Source organism: Mobula hypostoma, chromosome 15 (genome assembly GCF_963921235.1).
Source record: "Mobula hypostoma chromosome 15, sMobHyp1.1, whole genome shotgun sequence".
In the NCBI taxonomy this organism is placed as follows: Eukaryota; Metazoa; Chordata; class Chondrichthyes; order Myliobatiformes; family Myliobatidae; genus Mobula; species Mobula hypostoma.
The window spans coordinates 18,058,021-18,077,863 of NC_086111.1; the positions used below are offsets into that span (position 1 = coordinate 18,058,021).

Below are 19,843 nucleotides of genomic sequence, written 5' to 3' on the forward strand. Positions count from 1 at the left end.
TGCTCTCAATGGTACAGCGGTAAAAATCCGTCAGTATCCTGGGACAGAGGTGAGCTTTCTTGATGCTCCGCAGGAAATAAAGGTGCTATTGCGCCTTTTTGATCAGAATGGAGGAGTTCAGGGACCAGGTGAGCTCCTTGGAAATGTGGACACCAAGGAAGTTGAAGCTTGATTCACGCTCCACTACAGCTCCGTTGATGTAGATGGGGACGTGAGTGTGACTCCTAGCATGCCTGAAGTCCACAATGATCTCCTTGGTCTTCTGGGTGTTACGGCCAGGTTGTTGTCGGCACACCATGCGGCCAGGTGCTGGACCTCGTCCCTGTGAGCCGTCTTGTCATCCCCTCTGACCAGGCCAACCACAGTGGGTGTCGTCTGCAAACTTGATCATGGAGTTAGAACCATGTACAGAAATGTAGTCATAGGTGAAAAGGGAATACAGAAGAGGGCTCAGCACACAGCCTTGAGGCACGCTGGTGTTCAGGGTGAGGGTGGAGGAGGAGAGGTTGTCATTAGGAAATATTGACATCTATCCTGTCATCCCATTAGGAAATCATAAGTTTCAGTAAGATAACATGCATTTTTCTGAACTACAAAATATATCATATGGCACAGAAACAGACTTTTTGGGCTATCATTTTTATGTTGGTCATCAAGTATCTACACCAAACTCACTCACAACATTATGGTTGTAGTATACTACCCCTTGTCAATTCATATGTTTGTCCAGATGCTTCTTAAACATTGTGAGTTCTGCCTCCACCACCTTTTCACGACTGCAGCCATCCCCAGATGGGAAAAAATTCCCCAGTACCCTCAAGAACTCAGTCATCTTAAACCTATGACATAGCTACCATGGTAGAAAGTTTCTATCTCCCTACGCCTCTCGTAATGTTGTGTCAGGTCCTCCTGAAGCTTCTGATGCTCGAAGGAAAACAAGACAAGACAAGCCACTCAAATCTCCCTTTATAAACATCTTATCCCAACATGGGATGAAACTTTGCTGCACCTTCTCCATTGTATCCACATCTTTCCCACTATGTGGAAACTAGAGTTTTTCAGCAGTGGCCTAACCAATGTTTTCCTCCTGCATTTATATTTTATGCCCTGGATAACAAAGGCAAACATCCCACACACTTCCACCACCCATTTACTTGAGCTGCCATGTTCAGGGATCTTTGAGCTGCAAACCAAGGATGTTTGTTCAATACTCCCATTCATGATATATGGTCTCCTTCAAGTTGCATCATTTCATACGTCAGGACCAGAGTCTCTATGCTATTGCTCCACCCAACTGACGAATAATCTTTCTGTTACTGAAAACCATCCTCTTCACTAACCAAAACACCAACTTTTCTGTCATCTACAAGCTTACTCACAGTGATACACTAGATGTTAATGACTTGGTTGTTAACAGTAATGCTGCGCTATCGCTCTGATAGCTGTAATTTCAAATATTGATCAGCTTTCTGCATTTATTTGCCTGACCTGTTAAACTTGGATTAAAATAGAGTTTAGTTTTTCAATCCTCTCATGTTCTCAGTGCCCTTATCTGCACTGCCTGCTGGACTGATGAAGGTTTTCTTCTAATTAGAATGTACCCTCCCTTCCAGCTTACTGTATCGCAACCCACTACCCAGCTCTGCACAGCTCAAGCAAGCCTTCCAGCAAGGATATTAAACCAGTTCTAGCTCAAGTGCACCCTGCCTGCTTGTACAGGTTTCACCAACCCAACCAGTGCTCCCCATGACTGAAATATACAGTTACGAGAAAAACTATTCAACCCCTTGGAAGTTTTCATATTCTATTGTTTTACAACATTGAATCACAAATTAAGGATTTAATTTGCCTTTTTTTTTGACACTGATCACTGATCAACAGAAAAAAATCTTTCATGCAGCCGCTGTTTAGTGTGACCAGCTCACTGTTATCCACAATGCATAGTAAATACTCCATAGCAAATCCACCTGCAGTTTCAGGTAGTCAGGAGCTGCAGCCAAATACACTTCCTGCACCCTTGGTTTCGTAGTTTCTAATTTGTCGAAGCAGTCAAATTGCTTCATTTCCCTCCCAGCTGTTTCGGCATCTCCAAGCCTGAATGCTTGAAACTGCAGCGAGCAAATCAGTTCCGTATTGATTAGTGCTTATTTCTCACCAACTAGCTGTGACAAAAATCTCTGCTTTTACAACACAAACACATGCAACTATTTAAAACCTGTTCACTCTAAGTATGTTGTAATGTCTAACCGTCACACAAATGCACGCATGTGACACTGGTTAGAAACTATTCCACAACAATCTCCTGTTGGCAAAGTGGCATCGCGTCCCAAATAAATGAAGGGAATCTCGGCTACTTTCTTAGTGAGTTTTTGTTCTTAAAGAGTTGTCCTAAACAAGCAGCTGCCCTGCTTAGCTGATGGCCCAATTACCTGGAATCAACTGTATTTCACTACAGCCACAAAAACAAAAGCATAAAGCCATAGAAAGTACAGCACAGAAACAGGCCATTTGTCCCATCTAATCCATGCCAAACCATTCAAACTATCTAGACCCATTGACCTGCGCCCAGAGCTAGCCACATTTACCCCTACTATACATGTACCCATCTAAACTTCTCTTAAATCAAAGGTTCTCACAGACTGGAACACGAGGAATTCTGCAGATGCTGGAAATTCAAGCAACACACATCAAAGTTGCTGGTGAATGCAGCAGGCCAGGCGGCATCTCTAGGAAGAGGTACAGTCGACGTTTCGGGCCGAGACCCTTCGTCAGGACTAACTGGGAGTGCTGCTTCAGTTAGTCCTGACGAAGGGTCTCGGCCCGAAACATCGACTGTACCTCTTTCTAGAGATGCTGCCTGACCTGCTGCGTTCACCAGCAACTTTGATGTGTGCTGGTTCTCACAGACTCCTTGCTTAATGGCATTAAAAAAGGTTGGGAACTTGTCTTAAACATTGAAATCGAGCTTGCATGCACCACTTGTGCTGGTAGCTTGTTCCACACTCTCATGACCTTCTGCGTGAAGAAGTTTCCCCTCATGTTCCCCTTAAACTTTTCACCGTTCACCCTTAACCCATGACCTTTAGCTGCAGTTCCACCCAACCTCAATGGAAAAAGCCTGCTTGTATTTACCCTATCTATACCCCTCATAATTTTGTATACCTCTATCAAATCACCCCGCAATCTTCTAGGTTCCAAGGAACAACGTTGTAATCTATTCAGTCTTTCCTTATAACTCAAGTCCTCCAGTTCCAGCAACATCTTTGTAAATTTTCTCTGCACTCTTTCAACCTTATTAACACCTTTCCTGTAGGTAGGTGACCAAAACTGCACACAATATTCCAGATTAGGTCTGACCACTGTCTTATACAACTTCAACATAACATCCTATCTCCTGTACTCAATACTTTGATTTATGAAGGCCATTCTGATCTTCCAGAGGACCAATTTCATCCCTTGCAATCCTTTTGCTCCTAACATATCTGTAGGATAATCCCTTAGGATTCCACTTCACCCCGTCTGCCGGGGCAACTTCATGCCTTCCATTAGCCCTCCTGATTTATTTCTTAAGTGTCTTCTTGCATCACTTATACTCCATAAATGCCTCATTCGTTCTTACCTGCCTATCTATACCTTCTATGCACCTTTTTTCTTAACTAGGGCCTTAAGGTTTAGGTAACCAAGGTTTCATAAACCTGTTATCTTTACCCTTTATTCTGACAGGCACATACTAGCTTTGTATCCTCAACATTTCACTTTTGAAGGCCCCTTTTGCCAGAAAACAGCCTGTTCCAACTGACACTTGCCAGATTGTTTCTGATACCAACAAAATTGGCCTTTCTCCAATTTAGAATAGACCAGGTCTATCCTTTCCCATATTTACTTTGAAACTAATAGCATTATGATCACTAGATGCAAAGTGTTCGCCTACACAAACTTCTGTCACCTGCCCAGTCTCATTCCCTAATAGCAGATCAAGAACTGCTAAGAACTCTCTGATTGGGTCTTCTATGTACTGATTAAGGAAACTTTACTGAACACATTTGGTAAACTCTGTCGATCTGGTCCTTTTACAGTACGAGTGTCCCAGTCAATATGTGGAAAGTTAATATCACCTACTCTAACAACCTTGTTTTGGATTCTAGGTGTTACAGCACTTTAATACATGTAACACCTGAATATTACATATCCCCTTCCCACCACTGGTGACAGCTGAGTCACTGAAGAGTCCAACTTTCTGACTTTTCTCCCTGAAGCTCAATGCACCACACTACGTTAAAGCATGTTTAAACTCTTGAGTTTTTGATTTTCTTCCAACAGTTCACGATACCTCTCCCAATGGAGCTTGTCATGCTTTTCCCCTATTTCAACAATGTTATAGGATATTTGCCTGTTAAAGACAGTAACTCTCTAAATGTAAGCTGTTGCAAGATGATGCCACTGACTTGCTGCAGAATTCAACAAATCTGTGGGTCAGTCTTCGAGATGAAATATCCTTGAATTCAAATTTGTGCCTCATATTAATTTAATTCTATTGGGTAAAAACTTAATAGGAATGTCTCGGCATACAAAATCCTGTTTCACCAAGTTCAATTTAGACATTGCTGCAATCAGTAAATAAACCATCACTGGCCTGCAGGATGTGTTAAACTGTCACTAATAGCTTGAATTAACATAATCAACTGTTAGCACAATTTGCTTCCCATGAAAGATGAAAATTTAAAAAGTAATTTTTAAACACAAGCAGTTCTGCAGACGATGGAAATCCAGAGCAACACATACAAAATGCTGGAGAAACTCAGCAGATCAGGTAGCATCTATGGAAATGAATAAACAGCTGAAGTTTTGGGCCAAGAACTGGAAAGGAAGGGGAAAGATGCCAAAATTAAAAGATTGGGGGGTGGGGGGGAGAGGAGAGAAAGAAAGGAAGGAAGACAAGCTAGAAGGTGATAGGTGAAGCCAAGTGGGTGGAGGAAGGAGATGGGAGATGATAGGTGGAAAAGGCTAAGAAAGAGGAAGCTGATAGAGAGAGGAGAGTGGACCATGGGAGAAAGGGAAAGAGGAGGGGCTTTGGGGAGACGATAGGCAGGTGATATGAGATAAGAGGCCAGAGTGGGGAACAGAAGGAGAGAGAAGAGGGAGGAGAAAAAATACCAGAACGAGAAATCAACGTTCATGCCTCAGGCTACCTAGATGGAATACGAGGTATTGTTCTTCCATCCTGAACATGGCCTTATCGTGGCAGAAGATCAGGCCAGGTCAGAACAGATGTGGGGATAGGAACTAAAATGGTTGGCATAGGGAAATCCTGCTTTCTGTGGATGGAGTGCAGGTGAAAAAAAAGTAATTTTTATTTAATATTATTTTGCTGTGCTCAGTGTGGTACAATTGCAGACAGTGTAGATTGTCCTTCTCTCAACAAATCTCACAATAGAAGATCAAATGAAACATGATGACTTAAGCAGTAAAATGTTGTGGATGCTGGTAAAGATTTCAGGAGCAAGCCAAGATCACCCAATTGGCATTTCTGGATGGAAAGTGGCTGCTAACATTGCAATCTTGTCTTTGGCATTCTCATGATAGACTTTGCTATCAATGGAAATAGATGCTTCTGGGCCTCCCCTTCCTGTCAGCTGCTATCACCATGGATACTGAACTTACAAACTTTGGATGTTGGCTAAAGGTACAATTCTGTGGGTACATTAACGCTGCTTCTTTATCAGCGTTTGGGACTGTTCTCCTGACAGATATCAGTTGCTCCTAAAGGAATTTGCCAAATCAGGAGCCTGGATTTATTCCAATGTGCCAGTTGAATACAACTGAAGAACAATTCAGAGTTTCCAGTGTTGCCATGGATCTAGAATCACGTTCCAAAGTTCGAAGTAAATTTATTATCCAAGTATGAATATGTCACCATATACTGCCCTGTGGTTCATTTTCTTACAGGCATTCACAGTAGAACAAAGAAATACAATGGAATCAATGAAAAATTACACACAACCTATGCTCAAAGGAAGACAGACTGTGCACATAAAAGTAAGTAATAAATAATACTAAGAACATAAGTTTTAGAGTCCTTGAAAGTGAGTCTAGACAGAGAATTTTCTTCCCTGAAGGACATCAATTAAAAAGTTACACCTTAGGGCAATCATGACTATGACTTTATCTATCTAAATTCCCAATTATTTTTACAGACAATGAAACATCCCCAATTACTAACCAACTGGCAAGAGTATTCAAGGACATTTTCAACCTCTCACTGCTACAGGCAGAAGTTCCCACTTGCTTCAAAAGGGCAACATATATACCAGTGCCAAATAAGAATAATGTAAGCTGCCTTAATGACCATCACCCGGTAGCACTCACATCTACAATGGTTAAATGCTTTGAGAGGTTGGTCATGACTAGACTGAACGGCTACCTCAGCAACAACCTGGACCCACTGCAATTTGCCTATTGCCACAACAGGTCAACGGCAGATGCAATCTCAATGGCTTTTCACACGGCCTTAGACTATTTAGACAACACAAACACCTCTGTCAGGATACTGTTCATTGACTATAGCTCAGAATTTAATACCATCATTCCCACAATTCTGATAGAGAAGTTACAGAACATGGGCTGCAACTGGATCCTTGACTTCCTAACCGGAAGACCATAGTCTGTGCAGATTGGTGATAACATATCCTCCTCGCTGATGATCAACACTGGAACACCTCAGGGGTGGGTGCTTAGCCACTGCTCTACTCTCTGTATACACATGACTGTGTGTCTAGGCATAGCTCAAATACCATCTACAAATTTGCTGATGATACAACCACAATCAGGTGGTGATGACAGGGTGTACAGGAGTGAGATATGCCAACTAGTGGAGTGGTGTCGCAGCAACAATCTTGTACTCAACGCCAGTAAGACGAAAGAGCTGATTGTGGACTTCAGGAAGGGTAAGACAAAGGAACACATACCAATCCTCATAGAGAGATCCGAAGTGGAGACAGTCAGCAGTTTCAAGTTCCTGGGTGTCAAGATCTCTGAGGATCTAACTTGGTCTCAACATATCGATGAGGTTATAAAGAAGGCAAGACAGCAACTATATTTCATTAGGAGTTTGAAGAGATTTGGTATGTCAACAGATACCCTCAAAAACTTCTGTAGATGTACCGTGGAGAGCATTCTGACAGGCTGCATCACTGTTTGGTATGGGGGGGGGGGGCTACTGCACAGGACCAAAAGAAGCTGCAGAGGGTTGTAAGCTAGTCGGCCCCATCTTGGGTACTAGCCTACAAAATACCCAGAACATCTTTAGGGAGTGGTGTCTCAGAAAGGCAATGTCCATTATTAAGGACCTCCAGCACCCAGGGCATGCCCTTTTCTCACTGTTACCATCAGGCAGGAGATACAGAAGCCTGAAGGCACACACTCAGCCATTCAGGAACAGCTTCATCCCCTCTGCCATCCGATTCCCAAATGGACATTGAACCAATGGACACTACCTCATTTTTAAAATATATATTAGTTTTTTTGCAATTTTTAATCTATTCAACATACATATACTGTAATTTTTTTTTCTTTCACTATATTATGTATTGCATTGAACTGCTGCTGCTAGGTTAACAAATTTCGCGACACACGCTGGTGATCATAAACCTGATTCTGATTGCTGTACTGGAGTTGAACTTTGGATCTGGATCATTCGCCCACGCTCCTGTTTTACTTACCCAATAACACAAGCACTGCTGTGGCTGCGTTGTGTTGCAACAGACTTCAGCAGCATTATTTCTGACTTTCTTAAGGCAGGCCTAACATACATCTGCATCACTAACAGTACGGCAAAAAGCCTGGTTCACAGCAAGAATTTCTCCTTTCACCAGATGGCTCAACCAGTGACAATGATGAAAACAAAAGCCTGACAGCTCAGGATGCAGACTGCCAATAAGGTGCAGCTTCTCCCCCCACCCCCATTTCCCTTCCACTGTACTTGCTTGCTTCGTTTCAGTACGTGTTGTCAAAGCTCCTGTGCAGACTAGCAGCAATCTGGGACATATGCACCATGTACAACCTGGTACACCACTATCAGTTGGCTCATTTCCAACCAGACACTGGGGAAGTTGCCACACTTAGATGAGAGGCACAGGACAGCAGTCACTAAAACCCTATCGGCACAAGAAAACGACAGTTCTTTAGTTGAGCTCAGGGTGCGTCCAGTTGTCAACTACATGCACCGATGAAATGGTTTGTCAATTCACCTTTCATCAGCTTCTGAGCTGCAAGTAACAATGAAACGAAGGTCAACAGCGAACACAGGCAAGAGACACTCTTTTCTGCTTGGAACCTAATGTACCAGCAAATGTTTCCTGCCCCTCCTCCCGCTCAGTTGTTTGCTGTGCAACAGCTTCACATAAACAACCCAACAGTGCTTGACAGCAATTGCCTGCAGCCTACTCCACATAATTTGATAAGATCACAAGTCAAGTCACCTTTCCTGTCTCATACATACTCAAACCTTTTAAGGTCCGAATACAGACCCATCTCAAACTGGGATATATGTAGTGACAACCTCAACAACTTGCTGACACAGGTTACAAAATCTCGACATAGTTGACGCACAGAGAAGCAGCCTGTGCAACCATATTAGCCCCCACTTTCTTCCAATTCCCCACTGTAGGTCCAGTCCCATTGTTACCTCTTCACCACACCCCTGACAGATCTGACCCCCACTTGCCTCCACATATTTGGCCACAGCCCCTCCCATCAACAGATCCTACCTCCACCCCCACTGAAATATCCAACTTTCCCCACAGACAGATCCATTCCTCACCCCCATGACAAGATCCAACCGCATCCCACCCCCATCGTCAGATCCAACCTCACACCAACAGATCCAATCGCAACCCACTCCCAACCCTTACTCACATTGCCAGACCCAACCATGACCCCTTCCCCACTGACAGTTCTCATCCCCACCCCCACTGACACCATCAGAACCACCCACAACCCCCTCTCCACTGACAGATCCAACCACAACCCCCACTCCCACAATCAGATACAAACCCCCTCCCCAACAGATTCAACCACAACCCCCTCCCCACTGACAGATCCAATCACAAACCACTCCCACCCACAGATCCAATCACAGCCCCCCTCCCACCCACAGATCCAATCACAACCCCCTCCCACATACAGATCCAATCACAACCCACACTCCCCACTGAGAGGGGATCCAGGAGTGCCCCTATTAACTGTTTGAAGTGTGATGAAAAACCAAGTTATCAGAAGATTGATGCTAATGAGAGAGATAAGTGAGACAATGGAGAAACATTCCAAATGTTAATGAGACAGGAGAGAGAGATAACGGAAAGAGACACCAGTCCGAGTATTGACAGATCGATTGCTTTGAACCTGAACTGTTTGAAGTTTGATGGACAGGCGATACCCCAGCAGGGGGATAAAAAGAACAGGTTCGCTAGGGCAAGACAGACACCACGAGATCACGAGATAATGAGACCCTGGGAAAGCAGTGTGCCCCCACAAGTTGGTGGGAGTTGGAGGTCTGGTCGCGGGAACCGACCATAGACGCACAGGATGAAAAGGGTACAATCGGTGGGAACCTGGTGTGTGCGTCCGCCCTTGCCTGGGTGCCGGGTTCACCACGGAAGAACGGTCGTATCCAGAACGGAGGGGTCACAGTCGGTGACCACAGAAGACATTAAAAGGGTTCACCCGAATGCTAACTGCGAAGAACAAAGGTCTGTCTGAATCAGATTTGCATATTCTCTCTCTCTCTCTCTCTCCAAGGGCACAACAGCGATTACTGCGAACTGTACTAAGCTGAACTGAACTCTGCGTCACTTGAGACTGATCATTTTACCCCTAGACTGCGATAGAGCTTGTTTGATTCCTATTACCCTAGTTCTGTGTACATGTGTGTTTTATCATTGCTAATCTGTTGCATTCGTATCCTTACGATTAGAGTACTGTGTTACTTAATTCTTTAATAAAACTTTCTTAGTTCCAGTAATCCAGACTCCAACTAAGTGGTCCATTTCTGCTGGTTTGGCAACCCAGTTATGGGGTACGTAACATAAGTGGGGATCTCGTCCGCAATTTTGAATGCCAAATTTGGGACTGGGTAAATTGATAGGGTTAAAATTCCCGAAAGAAAGAAAGGGCAAACAGCAGAAATGGAGATTGAGGAATTTCTAAAGGCGCCAACCTTGGAGGCATTAGAGGATGCCAGGAAATCAGAATTGGCAACTGTGGCCAAACGGCTGAATCTTTTTAAGGGGAAGTCGACAATGAGGAGAGCAGAGATACACAGAGCTATCATTGAGCATTATGTATCTAAAGGTGTGTTTCCCCAAGGGGAGCTGGAGGTGGTATCTATGGGCAAACCTGGTGGAGAAGCAGTACAGCTGCAGATGGAAAAATTGAGACTAGAGCACGAGTTCCGGGTAAAACAGCTGGAGCGAGAAGAGAGGGACAGGCAGTTAGAACGCGAAGAGAGAGAGAGAAGGAAAGGGAGTTTGAGCTTGAGAAGTTAAGGATGGCACTAGATAGGGGCCAAATGCCGAACCAAGGTGGAGGGTTCAGGGCGACCTAGGAGGTTAGGCTGGTTCCCCCATTTGAGGAGGCTGATGTTGATCGGTACTTTCTCCATTTTGAAAAAGTTGCTGCAAGTCAGGACTGGCTGAGGGATAAGTGGGCTGTTTTGCTTCAGAGCGTACTTAAAGGAAAAGCCCAGCAAGCTTACTCGGCCTTATCCGCAGAAGATGCCCAGAGGTATGATGTGGTGAAAGAGGCCATACTCAGGATTTATGAGTTGGTCCCGGAGGCATACCGGCAGAGGTTCCGGAATGCGAGGAAGCAGTGGGGCCGCACGTATTCAGAGTTTGCCCGTGAGATGCAGATGTATTGTGAGTGTTGGTGCGCCTCGAAAGGGGTCAGTGGGGATTATGACAGATTGCTACAGCTAATACTGATTGAGCAGTTTAAAGGTTGTGTCCCTGAAGGTATGAGACCCTACCTAGATGAAAAAGAGGCAGACACCTTAGCCGCAACTGCTAAGTTAGCGGATGAGTACGCGTTAACACACAAAGCGAAGTTTACTCCGAGTAAAGGCTACCAGAAGGGTAGTCAAGAGGGCGGGGAGAGTCCACCAGAAAAGTCAGAAAGTAAGCCGGGGACTAGTGAGAGGGATAAGGAAGACCGGGAGCAGTTTGGTAGGAAGTCTCCTGAGGTCGTATGCTATAATTGTGGGAAAGCCGGACACTGCACCCAGGTGCTTTGCCCCAAAGAAGGAGACGGGGAAAGGAAAAACGGCGGTTCCGACTGGCTGTATTGAGCTGGTAAACAAACCGTTAGGAGAGGAAAGGTCTGATAAAGTTCAGGAAGGGCTCGAGAGGTTTATCTCGGCCGGATTGGTGTTGGTGAAGGAGGGGTTAAACCCAGTTCCAGTACAGATCTGGAGAGACACTGGAGCTTGTCAGTCATTGATATTAAAGAGTGTGTTAGACTTTAGTTCAGAGACCCAGACTGGGGAGGTCAGGGTGATAAAAGGCATTGGGAAAGGGACTGAAGCAGTACCTTTGCACCAGATACACCTAAAAAGTGACTTGGTCTCTGGCCCGGTCACGATCGGGGTGAGGCCCAAACTACCGATGGAAGACGGGGAGGTCTTACTCGGTAATGACCTCACCGGCGGAGAGGTGTACCCAGCAGTAAGATTGACAAGCCAGCCTGCCAGCATTGAGGCCCCGCCCATGGACTCACAGGTTTATTCCGTTTGCGCAGTGACTCGGCACATGTCCAGAAAGGCTGCCGAAGCGAATGTAGATTTAGCGGAGACGTTTTTACCAGCCTTGTACCAGGAGGGGTTAGAAAGTGAAAAGAAGGGGCGTACTGAACGGACGTTGAGGTAGACTTATCATTAGCAAGGAAGGAATTTATACAGGCACAGGAGCGAGACGAGGAGCTGATGGTTTTGGCGGAGACAGCTCTCTCCGAAGCAGAATTAAAAAGGAAGCCAGTGGGCTATTATGTGAAGGAGGGAGTACTAATGAGGAAAGAGACCACGTACCGTGCCCGCAGATGAGGAATGAGGTAGTACACCAGGTGGTAGTGCCGAAAATTTATAGGGGCGAGATTTTTAACCTGGCCCACAAGATACCCCTCGGTGGACATTTTGGGGTGAGGAAAACAGTCGATAGAATCATGAAGGAGTCTTACTGGCTGCACAGGAGGAAGGATGCTATTGACTATTGTAGACGTGAGCTAACACAGTTACAGGCTATTGATATGCTAACAGCTTGCCACGATAGGTGAGCAGACCTAGTCGGTGTTATCACGAAAATTAATGAGGCTAGGGTGCCACCTGATAGGGGAAAACCCATTTTGAAAAGATAAGTATGGTGCCGACCAGATGGGAGAAGTCTATTGTTTTGGCCAGCTTTGCTGATAAGGTCCCTCCCTTAACCCCCAAACAAAGCGACCCGCTAAGAGAGCTAATTAACCGGCATGCACACGTATGCCCGGAAGTCCCGAGGCGATGCCAAGAGCCGGGACATGGTGTTGTTGTTACACCAGGTCAGCCTAGTAAGCAACACCCCTACAGGATGATTAATTCAGTGACAAAAGGGCTAAAGAACGCAGAAGCGTATATTGGCGATTTAGTGGTCTGGAGTGACACGTGGGCGGGGCACATTGTGGCAGTAGAGGAGCTGTTTAAAAAGCTGTTTGAAGCCAGCCTGACAGTGAACCTCGCAAAAAGTGAATTCGGCCACGCGAAGGTCACTTATCTGGGATTTGTGGTAAGACAGGGGCAGCTGGCTCCGATGCAGGCTAAGGTGTGGGCTATCTCTGAAGTCCCCACCCCGACAGACAAGAGAGCCCTGAGAAGGTTCTTGGAGATGGTGGGGTACTATCGGAAGTTTTGTAAAAACTTTGCGGATATTACCCTCCCTCTTACTAAGCTCTTGCAAAAGAATGCGAAGTTTGTGCAGGACGACCCTTGTTATATTTGTCCGGGACGGAAACCACTGAGAATTGACATTGATCACAACCCATTAGTGTTTTTGGCCACTATGAAGTTTGCTAAGTTGGAGCCTGGTCTTAGAGGATATTAAAATAACACATATAAAAGGAATGGAAAACGTGATTGCTGACTCTCTGTAAAGGTGTTGAAAACTTAAAGTTCTCTGTATTAGTCGAATAGCTGATGACCCTGTATATTAGTGTGTATCTAATAATGTATTCATGCCTATAATTTTTACCCCAGTAAAATTCCTTTGAAGGATAGGGGTGTGACGAAAAACCAAGTTATCAGAAGATTGATGCTAATGAGAGAGGTAAGTGAGACAATGGAGAAATATTCCAAATGTTAATGAGAGAGGAGAGAGAGATAATGGAAAGAGACACCAGTCCGAGTATTGACAGACCGATTGCTTTGAACCTGAACTGTCTGAAGTTTGATGGACAGGCGATACCCCAGCAGGGGGATAAAAAGAACAGGTTCGCTAAGGCAAGACAGACACCACGAGATCACAAGATAATGAGACCCTGGAAAAGCAGAGTGCCCCCACAAGTTGGTGGGAGTTGGAGGTCTGGTCGTGGGAACCGACTATAGATGCACCGTGTGAAAAGGATACGATTGGTGGGAACCTGGTGTGTGTGTCCGCCCTTGCCTGGGTGTGGGTTCACTGCGAAAGAACGGTTGTATCCAGAACGGAGGAGTCACAGTCGGTGACCACAGAAGACATTAAAAGGGTTTGCCCGAATGCTAACTGCGAAGAACAAAGGTCTGTCTGAATCAGATTTGCATATTATCTCTCTCTCTCTCTCCAACGGCACAACAGCGATTACTGCGAACTGTACTAAGCTGAACTGAACTCCGCATCACTTGAGACTTATCATTTTACCCCTAGACTGCGATAGAGCTTGTTTGATACCTTATTACCCTAGTTCTGTGTACATGTGTGTTTTATCATTGCTAACTTGTTGCATTCATATCCTTACGATTAGAGTACTGTGTTACTTATTTCTTTAATAAAACTTTCTTAGTTCCAGTAATCCAGACTCCAACTAAGTGGTCCATTTCTGCTGGTTCGGCAACCCAGTTACAGGCTACGTAACAGAAGAGAGACAGAGAAGGCCATTTATCATTGATGGTTTGTTTGAAAAGGAGAAAGAGACAAGAGCTATTTACCACTGATATGTTGCTTTTGGAAGAGAGAGAGAGAGACGAAGATTAATGGTTGGACTGTCACTTTAAGGCATTGAAAGTAACTTTGGATTTCTACTGAGTTTGGAGTTGGAGACAGCATCGAGCAGCTCGAAAATTGCTATGGTGACCAAAGGCAGATTGTTGATGTTACCTTCAAGGACTTGTTGCCTGCTTGTGCATTTCTTTGCAGACAAAGGAAGGAGGGACTCTTTGAACGACAGATGATGCTCAGCACAGAGAAATAAATGAGAGGTCAGATGATACAGACCTCGGACACATGATCTGGACACTGAATGAGCATTGTTGTGCCCGCAGAGAAAGTGGGTTTTCGGAGGATCGATCCAAATTGCTATTCCAACGGTAAAGAGGGGGTTGACTGGTGGGGAGGTGTCTGTGTGTCCACCCTTGCTGAGGTGATAGCTCCACCACAGGAAAACCGGTCCCCCTGGTTAAAGTCATAGTCGGTGACTTGTAAAGGATTTCGGAGGACGACGAGAAGATCGACGGCGTCAGCTCACCTGAAGACTCAACTCACTCTCTCTCTTTCTCTCTCTCTCCCCATCACTACTCAACTAAATACCACGCACTGAACTGAACTGAACTTTACTCAACATTGTAAGACTGTATCTTTTTACCCCTAGACTTAAAGAAGCTTGGTTTTTCATACATATACAGTTCCACACTTACTTTTATATATAATCATTGTTAACCTGTTTGATTTATCTACATTTATATTACCGTATTGCGTAGTTACTAATAAATATTAATAGTTTATAACAATACTGGACTCCAAAGTGGCTTCCATCTCTGCTGGTTCTTTATTCCCGTCACAGGGTACGTGACACCACTGACAGATCCAATCAAAACCCACTCCCAATGACAGATCCAATCACAGACCCCTTCCCACTGACAGATCCAATCACAACCCCCCACCGACAGATCCAATCACAACCCCTCTCCCCACTGACAGATCTAATCACATCTCCCCTCCCACTGACAGATCCAATCACAACCCCTCCCCACTGACAGATCCAATCACAACCCCCTGCCCACTGACAGATCCGATCACAAACCCCCACTCCCACCGACAGATCCAATCAAAACCCACACCCACTGACAGATCCAATCACAACCCTCCACCGAAAGACCCAATCACAGACCCCCTCCCACCGACAGGTCCAATCACAACCCCTCTCCCCACTGACAGATCCAATCACATCTCCCCTCCCACCGACAGATCCAATCACAAACCCCTCCCCACCGACAGATCCAATCACAAACCCCCACCGAAAGATCCAATCACAGCCCCCCTCCCACTGACAGATCCAATCACAACCCCCCACCGACAGATCCAATCACAACCCCTCTCCCCACTGACAGATCCAATCACATCTCCCCTCCCACCGACAGAAATCACAATCCCCTCCCCACCGACAGATCCAATCACAACTCCTTCCCACCCACAGATCCAATCACAACCCCATGCCCACCAACAGATCCAATCACAACCCCCACTCCCACCGACAGATCCAATCACAAACCCCCACCAACAGATCCAATCACAACCCCCCCACCGACAATCCAATCACAACCCCCCTCCCACCGACAGATCCAATCAAAATGCACTCCCACTGAGATCCAATCACAACCCCCTGCCCACCGACAGATCCAATCACAACCCACTCCCCACCAACAGATCGAATGAGAACCCCCTCCTACCGACAGATCCAATCACAACCCCCTGCCCACCGACAGATCCAATCACAACTCCCTCCCGACAGATCAAATCACAACCTCCCTCTCACTGACAGATCCAATGACAACCCACTCCCACCGACAGATCCAATCACAACCCGCTCCCACCGACAGATCCAATGACAACCCCCCCACCGACAAATCCAATCACAACCCCCCCGACAGATCCAATCACAACCCCCCCGACAGATCCAATCACAACCCCCCCACTGACAGATCTAATCACAACCCCCCTCCCCACCGACAGATCCAATCACAAACCCCCTCCCACTGACAGATCCGATCACAACCCCCTGCCCACCGACAGATCCAATCACAAACCCCTGCCCACCGACAGATCCAATCACAACCTCCCTCTCACCGACAGATCCAATCACAATCCACTCCCACCGACAGAATCAATCAAAACCCACTCCCACCGACAGATCCAATCACAAACCTCCACCCCACATACAGATCCAATCACAAACCCCCTCCCACCAACAGATCCAATCACAACCCCCACTCCCACCGACAGATCCAATCACAAACCCCCACCAACAGATCCAATCACAACCCCCCCACCGACAATCCAATCACAACCCCCCTCCCACCGACAGATCCAATCAAAATGCACTCCCACTGAGATCCAATCACAACCCCCTGCCCACCGACAGATCCAATCACAACCCACTCCCCACCGACAGATCGAATGAGAACCCCCTCCTACCGACAGATCCAATCACAACCCCCTGCCCACCGACAGATCCAATCACAACTCCCTCCCGACAGATCCAATCACAACCCACTCCCACCGACAGATCCAATCACAACCCGCTCCCACCGACAGATCCAATGACAACCCCCCCACCGACAGATCCAATGACAACCCCCCCACCGACAGATCCAATCACAACCCCCCCGACAGATCCAATCACAACCCCCCCACTGACAGATCTAATCACAACCCCCCTCCCCACCGACAGATCTAATCACAACCCCCCTCCCCACCGACAGATCCAATCACAAACCCCCTCCCACTGACAGATCCGATCACAACCCCCTGCCCACCGACAGATCCAATCACAACCCCCTGCCCACCGACAGATCCAATCACAACCTCCCTCTCACCGACAGATCCAATCACAATCCACTCCCACCGACAGAATCAATCAAAACCCACTCCCACCGACAGATCCAATCACAAACCTCCACCCCACATACAGATCCAATCACAAACCCCCTCCCACCGACAGATCCAATCACAACCCCCACTCCCACCGACAGATCCAATCACAAACCCCCACCAACAGATCCAATCACAACCCCCCACCGACAATCCAATCACAACCCCCCTCCCACCGACAGATCCAATCAAAATGCACTCCCACCGAGATCCAATCACAACCCCCTGCCCACCGACAGATCCAATCACAACTCCCTCCCGACAGATCAAATCACAACCTCCCTCTCACTGACAGATCCAATGACAACCCACTCCCACCGACAGATCCAATCACAACCCCCCCACCGACAGATCCAATCACAACCCCCCCGACAGATCCAATCACAACCCCCCCGACAGATCCAATCACAACCCCCCCACTGACAGATCTAATCACAACCCCCCCACTGACAGATCTAATCACAACCCCCCTCCCCACCGACAGATCCAATCACAAAACCCCTCCCACTGACAGATCCGATCACAACCCCCTGCCCACCGACAGACCCAAAAACAACTCACTCCCACTGACAGATTTAATCACAATCCACTCCCATTGATAGATCCAATCACAACCACCCACCGACAGATCCAATCACAAACCCCCACACCACCGACAGAATCAATCATAACCCCCAAACCCACCGACTGATCCAATCACAACTCCCTGCCCACCGACAGATCCAATCACAACTCCCTGCCCACCGACAGAACCAATCACAATTCCCTCCCCACCAAAAGATCCAACCACAATCCCCTCCCCACCAACAGAACCAATCACAACACCCCTCCCACCGACAGATCCAGTCACAGCCCCCTCCCAGACGGATCGAATCACAACCCCCTGCCCACCGACAGATCCAATCACAACCTCCCTCTCACCGACAGATCCAATCACTATCCACTCCCACCGACAGAATCAATCAAAACCCACTCCCACCGACAGATCCAATCACAAACCTCCACCCCACATACAGATCCAATCACAAACCCCCTCCCACCGACAGACCCAATCACAACCCGCTCCCACCGACAGATCCAATCACAACCCCCACTCCCACTGACAGATCCAATCTTAACCCCCCCCACCGACAGATCCAATCACAACACCCCTCCCCACCGGCAGAACCAATCAGAAACCCCCTCCCCACCGACAGATCCAATCACAACTCCCTCCCACCGACAGATCCAATCAGAACCCTCCTCCCACTGACAGATCCAATCTTAACCCCCCCCACCGACAATCCAATCTTAACCCCCCCCCACCAACAATCCAATTACAACACCCCACCGACAGATCCAATCACAACACCCCTCCCCACCGGCAGAACCAATCAGAACCCCCCCTCTCCACCGACAGATCCAATCACAACACCCTGCCCACCGACAGATCCAATCACAACTCCCTCCCACCGACAGATCCAATCAAAACCCACTCCCACCGATAGATCCAATCACAAACCCCCACCCCACATACAGATCCAATCACAAACCCCCTCCCACTGACAGATCCAATCACAACCCGCTGCCCACCAACAGATCCAATCACAACCCACTCCCACCGACAGATCCAATCACAACCCACACTCCCACCGACAAATCCAACCTTAACCCCCCAACCGACAATCCAATCACAACTCCCCCACCGACAGATTGAATCAGAACCCCCCCCACCAGCAGAAACAATCAGAACCCCCCTCCCCACCGACAGATCCAATCACAACCCCCTCCCCAGACAGTTTGAATGAGAACCCCCTCCTACCGACAGATCCAATCGCAACCCCCTGCCCACTGACAGAACCAATCACAACCCCCATCCCACCGACAGATCCAATCACAACCCCCTCCCCACCGACAGATTGAATGAGAACCCCATCCCACCGACAGATCCAATCACAACCCCTTGCTCACTGACAGATCCAATCACAACCCACTCCCACCGACAGATCCAATCACAACCCCCTTCCCCACCGGCAGAACCAATCAGAACCCCCCTCCCCACCGACAGATCCAATCACAGCCCCCTGCCCACCGACAGATCCAATCACAACTCCCTCTCACCAACAGATCCAATCACAACCTCCCTCTCACCGACAGATCCAATCACAACCCACTCCCACCGACAGATCCAATCACAACCCCCACTCCCACTGATAGATCCAATCACAAACCCCCACCCCACATACAGATCCAATCACAAAACCCCTCCCACTGACAGATCCAATCGCAACCCGCTGCCACCGACAGATCCAATCACAACCCACTCCCACCGACAAATCCAACCTTAACCCCCCAACCGACAATCCAATCACAACTCCCCCACCGACAGATCGAATCAGAACCCCCCTCCCCACCGACAGATCCAATCACAACCCCCTCCCCACCGACAGATTGAATGAGAACCCCCTCCCACCGACAGATCCAATCTCAACCCCCTGCCCACTGACAGAACCAATCACAACCCCCCTCCCACCGACAGATCCAATCACAACTCCCTGCCCACCGACAGATCCAATCACAACTCCCTGCCCACCGACAGATCCAATCACAACGCCCACTCCCACCGACAGATCCAATCACAACCCACCCCACCAACAGATCCAATCACAACCCCCCCAGCGACAGATCCAATCACAACCCCTCCCTCCGACAGATCCAATCACAAC

At 47.3% G+C, this 19,843-nt stretch overlaps 1 protein-coding gene across 6 annotated transcripts in view; it reads right to left on the reverse strand.

Moving 5' to 3' along the window:
* LOC134356730 (DDB1- and CUL4-associated factor 1-like) overlaps positions 1-19,843 on the reverse strand; it is a 96,307-nt gene that overhangs the window by 72,722 nt on the left and 3,742 nt on the right. The window contains exon 1 of one of the 6 annotated variants that reach the window (XM_063067811.1): positions 7,719-8,742. The exons of the other annotated variants lie outside the window; for them this stretch is intronic. The gene's annotated coding sequence lies outside the window, so the exon portion shown is untranslated. Of the gene's footprint in view, positions 1-7,718; positions 8,743-19,843 lie in introns of those variants that run through there. 6 annotated transcript variants of the gene reach the window in all.